We start from the raw sequence: 8,980 nt of genomic DNA, 5'->3' as shown, positions 1-8,980 counted from the left end.
TTAATTTGATTTTGATGTAAGTTTTGACGTGTTCCAGAGCACACTATTGTAGTGTTCGTTTTGTTATTCAATTTGATGCTAAAATAAATACACATTCAACATAAATATGGATTTACACAAAACTGAAATAAAACAGACTAAATCAAGAGATATCCACATTGGTATCAAGTAACAGTACAGTAGCAGAGTAGGAAGAGCATAAACATCCATTATACTAAGATCGCTTAATGTAAACAAAAGAAAAAATACAAATACATGTTAAAAAAATATTCTGTGTACAAATAGAATACATTTGAACAACTTAGTAAACACCCAGTACTATATTGATCATAATATCTGCATAACGAAATAAAAACTAGTTTTGAAAATAGATATGTATATATGATGAACATAATCTTTAAAAAAGAAACAATTGCGAATATCTAGGTTTAATCAAAAAGGCGGGTATAAATATCGTTTCTTAGTACAAAACCTTAATTAAAAATGAAAGGTTTCCAGTATTGTTCAGCGCATTCCTAAAGTACATGAATAAAAATCATACAACTATCCCAGAATGTTACAGCCGGATTCAGGAATTTTGCAATCAATCCGAAAGGTCTCTCCTGTGATATAATTTTGGTAGGGATATTGATTTGATGGGCTTGTAGAGAACCTAGTTTTAAAGACGTGTGTCGCTAAAACCGTTAGCTATGTGCATATCAGCCGGCATAGTCCCGTTTCTCGATCTGCCTAAAGAAACCATGTTCCTATCATCCACACTCCTTCTGGTCGCCTTGTTGTAGACTACGCTGCTGTTGCCCGTCTCGTGACTCAGGGAAGGATTTCCCCGACTGCGCATACCGTTTGGGTGATGTCCCTGGAATCCTTGCTCGCCTGTCACTGGTCGGTCGTGAAGGCTTCGTCCACTCTGTATCGGATCCGTTCGACTTCGATGCCTACCTGTTGGATCATGTTGAGATGCTGATGAGTGATGCCCTTGTAATTCCATCTGTTGAGATCTCTCTTGCATACGAGCCTGTAAATTGAAGTGTACAAATCAGTAGTAGAAGTCTAACATTGCAAGATAAATTCAATTGCTGTTCTAGTTTTGGAAATCGATAGAAGTGAATTCACTGAGGTATGTTGACGAAGCCTCTGGATTGTCATTTGAGATGTCCTGAGTTCGATCCTTGCTCGGTTCCTAAATCCTTTGACAACGTGTTTTGCCCACATGTGATATTGCATCATCCATCTCAAAATAGAACAAGGCACTTGCAACTCCCAAAGCTAACTAACAGAAATATTAATAATGTACAGAAAATACAAAACTTGCACTACAGAGGTTAGTATGATATGTGATAACTTAACCGTTACTGATTTGCTAGTTAAGGAATGACTACTTGCATTGATTTCTTTACTGAATCGAAGGCCCATAGCGCTGTTCTGGAAGGTATCTGGGTCCTGATGTTGGTGTCTCCTATCTTCTGTGAAGTACAACTGCTGCATGCCATTTTCATATCGACGAGCTTTCATTTCGTAATGAAACGGTCTCTTTTGATACCCTTCCAGTTTGTGGAGACGAACACGATAGTAAACGACGAGGACGACGAAGAAGACGATGAAGAGGAGGATGAGAATCGCGATGGGCACTAGGATAGCAAGGAGTACGACGTTAGAAGAGTTAGAGCATTGAGGCCCGGAGTATCCACTGGCGCAGCTGAAAATGAAGATCATTCGCAAGATTAAGTTTTACACCGCATTATTTCAAATTTTAGAGTAAAAAAACTATTATCTACTTTCTTCTAGTTATTTGTTCACGTTTGGCAAAGCATTCAAATCATATTTACACAGTAGCATAAACGCAATTTAAAAGCACTCTAATGTAATATAGAAGGAAGAATGCTTATATACTGTTAAATGGTTATATGGTTAAATGATTAACAAAATACAAGCAAATTTTATCGCACTCACAATCAGGCACGTAGCCACGAGGGGGGGGGGGGAACAAAATTTCCAAGATCGGTTGAACTTTTTTAGACGCCTTTTTTTACCTCGATCGATTACATGTATGTGCCCCCTAAACATCAAACTCTGGCTACTTGCCTGCTCACAATCGGCATAACAGATTTAAAACAACTATATCAATGCGTTTTTACAATATATCCATTTAAAGTAAGTATAAAGTATGTATATTACATTGTCGATCCATTCGAAAACTCCATTTAACAAAAAGAGTATATTTATTAACCATTCTTACTTGATTTCAAATTAATCTAGTTTTGTTTATACATATTACATTTGATAAAGTATTTATGACTTTAATGAATATTACAATCCCTCGAAACATTTCTGAGCTCAAACATGCCTTTATTTAATTTGTCTTTGAATATCAATATTAATTGAATGTCCGAAAATATGAATAATTGTTGTCATTATTTTGGACAAAATACAATTATTCCTTAATACAATCATGGCAGAATTAAAAATTGAAATACTAGTGACGGCGACATGTTAGTTATTTCTATCGCAATGTGGGTTAAAATTGAGGAAAATCAATATGGGACAGATGTCGTTATACCTCCAGGAACATAGAACGTTCCTTGGACGTTAATTCTTTATGCGCCACCTTCTTTGTCTAAATAGGTACGTTTAACAAAATCTTTAACTTTATTTCAGGACTTGGAGTATAAGATTACTCCTTATAGGTGATAAAAAGGCTGTCATGTAACCGATCAAGACCAGAAGTTTACTAAATGTTCCTTTTTTTAAATACTTCCCGATAACGCTTTCTGTTTCCTGGGTTTGAATTTAATCATAACTAGAGAAACACATGAATAAAAAGACTTACACGCAAGTGAAATCAAAAGTGTTATAGTCAACCCTGCACTCGCCGTTGTTCTTGCAGGGTGTGGGGGAACAAAGTGCGTCCAGATCTGTGAGGAATTAACATGCCGACATATATTTAGGCCTATATACCGCATACAATAACTGTGAAACAACTGACAGTGCGTTTTGATTGATTAATCTGATATTCAGTTTGAACGAATTGTGTGGAAACGAAATCAAAATCAAATGATGTGGTTTACGACGTACGTACACTTTTGCAATTTGTGTACGGATATTCCGAAAAAAAGATTTGGGGCTTATCTTCAAGCTGCTCTCTTTTAAAAATATCTTGCCGTTCATGGCATTACCGTTTTTTTGTATTGAATGAAAGGGAAAAGGGGAATTATATGAATATAAATGTAGGTAAATAAACTTAAGATATTTTGTGTACCTGGGTCTGAATTTTCAATTTAGTTCCTACTCTTTAATGGTAGAATAACCAGAATTATTGATGGTAATAATTCATCCAAACATGAAAGAGCATTCAACATTCTCACAGGAAAAATGAAAAGCAAAGTGTTGCTAGAAAGTACACCAAGAGTATTATACATAGACTTAGAAATACAAAATAATGTAGGCTTATGCTCCCTACCTGTTACATCAACTGAAACAACGCTGAATTCATCCACTGCTAGAAGAGCTTCTTCGATCTGTTCTATCAAACTTTCAACAGTTACATCTGACTTGTACATAACGCCTATGAGTAAGTTCATTTGCATCTCGCCGTTTGACAAACTCTGAGCGTTGATGGTTGTCACGTTAACAAGATATGTTGTAGGAATCCCGAGTATTGCCGATTCAAACAGGTACAGTTCACGCGTTGGAAGGGAAAAGAAAGAGAGAAGACGTGTACAATGTCATTACACCGTATTAAATTATGTTATGAAATTATGTTAAATTAAGAACATGCATTGTCTTTTAGGAAGTTTACCAAAGCGATTTCCGTAAGCAAAATTTCGGTCTAGTGCTCCTTCTACAAAATAGTCAGAAGGCCGTCTAAACCCTACAGCCCACGAAACAGACAACTTCGTGGAGAATTCACTTTATAACTGACATTCTCGATTTCGTGTGATGTCGGTCTCGTGTGCTGTAGGCAGTGGCGGATCCGGGGGGGGCCGGGGCCCCCCCCCCCCCCTTGAGAAAAAAATCATGTAAAATCACGCGATTTTTACCTTTTGGGGGGGTTATGCCCCCCCCCCCTGGCACTCAAGGGGGGGGGGGGGTGCAAATGTTAAAATTTTCGAGGACCAAAAAAAAAAAAATGTGCTCACTACCCCCCCCCCCCCCCCCCCCCCCCCCCCCCACTGAGCGACTTTTCGGCCGGCGCGATTTTCAAATTTTCGGGAGCAAAAAAAAAAAAAAAAAGTTGGGCCCCCTCCCCTAAGAAATCCTGGATCCGCGCCTGGCTGTAGGTCTCGTGGGCTGTAGGTCTCGTGTGCTGAAAGTCTCGTGGGCTGTAAGTCTCTTGGGCTGTAAGTATCGTGTGATGTTGGTCTCGGGTGGTGTAGGTCTCGTGGGCTGTAAGTCTCGTGGGCTGTAAGTCTCGTGTTATGTCGGTCTCGTGTGCTGTCGGTCTCATGGGCTGTCGGTCTACTGGGATGTCCCGGACATGAACTTCTTAGATAATTGCAACTAAGTATCTTACCGTTTCTATGACTGTTAGAACATATTGATTGTCCAAGGGCAAAGTTTCGCGTTTTTTTCTTTGTACGGTCATGACTGTGGTACTTGAGCCTGCATCTGTTCAAAAGTTGGGATAAATGTAATTCCAATATTCAATTTCACAATAGACATACTCCTGCTTCACAACTATGTAGGGTGAATTCGTATTGATGAGTCATATCCCAGCCATATAACTTGCGCCCAAATCAAGTTTAATTCCTGTTCGTTAATTTTTCAAAACTACCGTAAATAACAAATAACCGATTTACATCGGGTATTTAAGCAAATTATTATGCCCATATCATTTTCATTCTGCATTTCAAAAATATAAACAATTCTCCTTCTTGATTTCATTTGACAGATTATGTTATTTAAAAGAGTGAGATAATCATATTACTGAGTACGTGGTAATCTGACAGTGAAGGAGTCCCGTTTCAAAGAGCTCCCAGGCTTAAACCATAAGGCATTAATCGTCAAGTACATAGTCCCTTGGTTAGGACGTTTCCTTTCGCATTGTATTTATTTCCACGAGAGTTGCCAAAGCTTTTGTATAGGTTATTTCCTTAAATATGTTATATATACATGTATTTGAATTGCCAAAATTCATATGAACGACATTGATATCCAGAGTGTTCCATCCCATCATCATCATCATCATCATCATCATTATACCAAATTGATTTAAATGTATATCAGGAATAATCAATCTTCTTTTACCAGGTTCTGTCGGTGAGGGGGTTGATACGTTTCCAACCGTGACAATTGCGCCTGTATCTGTTCAAAAATTTGGATAAATGAAATTACAATATTCAGTTTCACAATAGACATACCCCTGCTTCACAATTGTGTACGGTAAATTCATATTGATGTGTCATATCCCAGCCATTTAACTTGCGCCCAAATCAAATTTAATTCCTGTTCGTTATTTTTTCAAAACTACCGTAAATAACAAATAACCGAATTACATCGGGTATTTAGGCAATTATTATGCCAATATTATTTTCATTCTTCATTTAAAAAAAAAAATCTCCTTCTTAATTTCATTTGACAGATTATGTTTTTAAAAGAGTGAGATAATTATATCGATGAGTACGTGGTAATCTTACAGAGAAGGAGTCCCGTAACAAAGAGGTCCCAGGCTCGAAACCATCAATTAAACCATTAGTACATTGGTTAGGACATTTCCTTTCGCATTGTATTTATTTCCACGAGAGTTGCCAAAGCTGTTGTATAGGTTATTTCCTTAAATATGTTATATATATATATATATACATGTATTTGAATTGCAAAAACAACGGGGACCCCATATGAACGACATTGATATCCAGAGCGTTCCATCCCACAAGTGGAAAATAAAAGAATGGAATAAAAGAGATAACTTTGAACTTGAAATTCTTACTTATACATGTAGGAAGTACTTCACTCCATGATCCCGTAGCGTTACACGTGACATTAAGAACACGGGCGTTACCAGTTTCATTGCAATTGAAGTCACAAATTGTCAGAGGTGAGACGCTCCCCTTACAGGTCGTATAATTAGTTACATCCAACGGCACTGTACATACTATCGCTAAAAGATTATGAATGTTAAGCAGCAAATTATTTTAACGACATTCGTGCTGACCAGGCTCAGATGCCACAGGTGGAAATTAAATGAATTGCATTTAAGAGTAAAATAACTTTGAACTTAAACTTTGAAACGTTACACTTTGTTCATTTGCTGTTATTTTTCAACATAATGTCATGTATGTCTGAATTAGTGAAAAAAGATGACTAAAAATAATTAGGAAAAGATGATTAAAAAGAATGATCGCGTATCGTGATTGTTAAGGGTCGTCAAAATAGTTGACTAACAGATAAATCTCTAGCTAAAAATCACAATGTGAAAAGCACTTCACGAAAGTTTGTGTATATTGGATATCATTATTCGTACTGTTGTTATCACTATCATCATCATCATTATCATCATCATTAGCATACCAATTTAATTAATTGTATATATCAGGATTGATCAATAATCTTTTACCAGATTCTGTCGGTGAGGGGGTTGAGGATAATGATGATGTAGACATCGGTTCTGTTTGAGGGTTAGAAGCTGAAGTACCGGAAGATGGTACGGTCACTGTGTGAGAAGAACAAAGATAATCTCAGGATTATTATGATATTTCACCATTTATAATTTTGCATTTCTTTTCATGAAACGGATATACACTAAAGATTATCCTATAATTGATTTAATAAGAATAACATAAATATTTGTTTTTGTTTAGCAAAGAAAAAACAAAAATGTACACTTGTATAATAACTTTTGTATACTTTGTAAAATGATTTTTGTAATTTACTTTGTAAAATAAAAATAAAGCTCGAACTTGAACTTGAACTTGAAGTTGAACTAAAATATTAAATTATTTTTAATATCTTACTTTATTTACACAATTATACCAAAAAAAAGGGTTCAAATGCTTAAGGAACGATGGCTCCGGGGTCGAGCAGTCATACTGCTCCGGTTTTCGCCAGCACAAACTTAGGCTAGTTCGCGTATATAGCAGACGGCAATCGGCGGATCAGACGACACTTGATAGTGAGTTTGTATACGAGATTGCTTTGCTAAATATAAATACAACAATCTTTTCCATATCTTTAAACTATCTTTGGAATCTGATAATTAAACAGTTAGTAAACTAAACCTACCAAACTACATAATACAATGAAATACTTGACTGAAAGTTTGATGTGGTGCACAATTGCATCCCTCTGTTAATAATCGAATAGTCCATGGTGTCATGAATATTCATGTTTTTGCTTACCTCGGCAAAATGCTTGCCTATACTAAATGGAAAAAATAAGGTGGGGTGTTGGATGAAATGGACATAATGAACAAATCAGAACTGATAATTCATGCTTCTTATCCTCCGTGTGCTTGACTTATAACCATACAATCGCGTGGTAAATTGAGTCCAAAGTTCGACTTGTTGTACATGTGTAATATAGGCAATGGCGAGCTTGCTACCTATTTTGATCAAATTACGGTGGGTGAACTTTCAAAAGTCAATGGGACATGAGGGTTCCAATGAAAGAGCTAGTGATAAAGTACGTCGGGGTGTATGTGCTTTTCGTTTAAACAAAAAAAAATAACGATTTTTGTTTGTAAAAGTCCATAGGCTAACGCACATGTTAGGCTGCTTGACTGCTGCTTGACTCTGCCGATAGGGGCGTTCTCAGATGAGACTAAACTGAGCTATATGTGTTTTATATTGCTTATTTTGATAAATCTTGTTATGTGAAATTATGAGGAAGGAAATAAAATATCATTTAAAACAAAAAAATATGTGTCTCGTATACCAGAGGTCCAAGGTTCGAATCTAAGTCAATACGCTCATGTCCTTTGGTAAGGTATCTATTCCCATTACCGCGTCCATCGGAGAGGACTTACAGCCGTCACTCACATGGTTGCTTACTTACATGCAGCATACATGCATTCATGGTAGCAGTCAGGTATAACAATCAACATCATAATGAGTATTATTTTCTTTTTTTTTAATGAATTTCATCATGATTATTATTATGATTAATGTATATCATCATCACTAGTATTATCAATTCGTTATCATTATCGTTATGATTATTATTATGATTATTGTTATTATTATTATTGTTGTTGTTATTATTGTTGTAATTATTAATATTATCATGTCTTATTTAGTATAAGCATTAGTATGGTAGTAGAAGTAGTATTAATAGTAGTATAGTAGTGGTAACATGATCATCATTATTATTATTAACATCATCATTATTAGTATTAGTATTATTATCGAAATCATGATCATCATTATTATTATTATTATTATTATTATTATTATCACAATAATTATCACCATCATCATCATCATCATTATACCAAATTGAATTAATTGTATATCAGGAATAATCAAAGAGTGCAACGGCTCAGTGGTAGAGAAGTGGTTCCGTAAACAGAAGGTTCCTGGTTCTAAACCAAGGTAAGGCATTGATCCGTATTAATAATTCCCTCGGAGAGGACTTAAAGTCGCCGGTCCATCGGATGCTTACTTATATGCAGCATACATTATTTTATAGCAATTAGGTAAAGGTCATGATCATCATTATCATTATTATGTTAAATTGATTTGATTGTATATCAGGAATAATCAATAATCTTTTACCAGGTTCTGTCGATGAGGGGGTTGATGATGGTGAAGACGTCGATTCCGTTGGAGTGTTAGAAGCTGAAGTATCGGTAAATAGTAAGGTCGCTGTGTGAGAAGAACAAAGATAATCTCAGGGTTATTATGATATTTCACCATTCATAGTTTGTGTTTTCTTTCTTTTTAATTGGACACACACAACAAATACAAATATGAACTGATTTTGAAAATCATTTACAAAATGACACAAAAAAATGGTGTCAAAAGGAAAATGTGCAACGGCTCAGTGG

General features: G+C 35.8%; 1 long non-coding RNA gene across 1 annotated transcript; it reads right to left on the bottom strand.

Moving 5' to 3' along the window:
* Window positions 1-4,357: 4,357 nt before the first annotated feature.
* Window positions 4,358-5,991, bottom strand: LOC100890116. Its single transcript, XR_004066748.1, has 3 exons — window positions 5,927-5,991; window positions 5,245-5,301; window positions 4,358-4,605 (listed from the first exon to the last, which is right to left on the bottom strand). It is a non-coding gene; the product is annotated as an uncharacterized LOC100890116 (long non-coding RNA).
* Between the last annotated feature and the right edge of the window lie 2,989 nt (window positions 5,992-8,980).

This window comes from Strongylocentrotus purpuratus, unplaced genomic scaffold (assembly GCF_000002235.5).
Source record: "Strongylocentrotus purpuratus isolate Spur 01 unplaced genomic scaffold, Spur_5.0 spur5_scaffold_6, whole genome shotgun sequence".
Lineage (NCBI taxonomy): Eukaryota > Metazoa > Echinodermata > Echinoidea > Camarodonta > Strongylocentrotidae > Strongylocentrotus > Strongylocentrotus purpuratus.
This window is presented reverse-complemented; position numbering and strand designations above follow the sequence as displayed.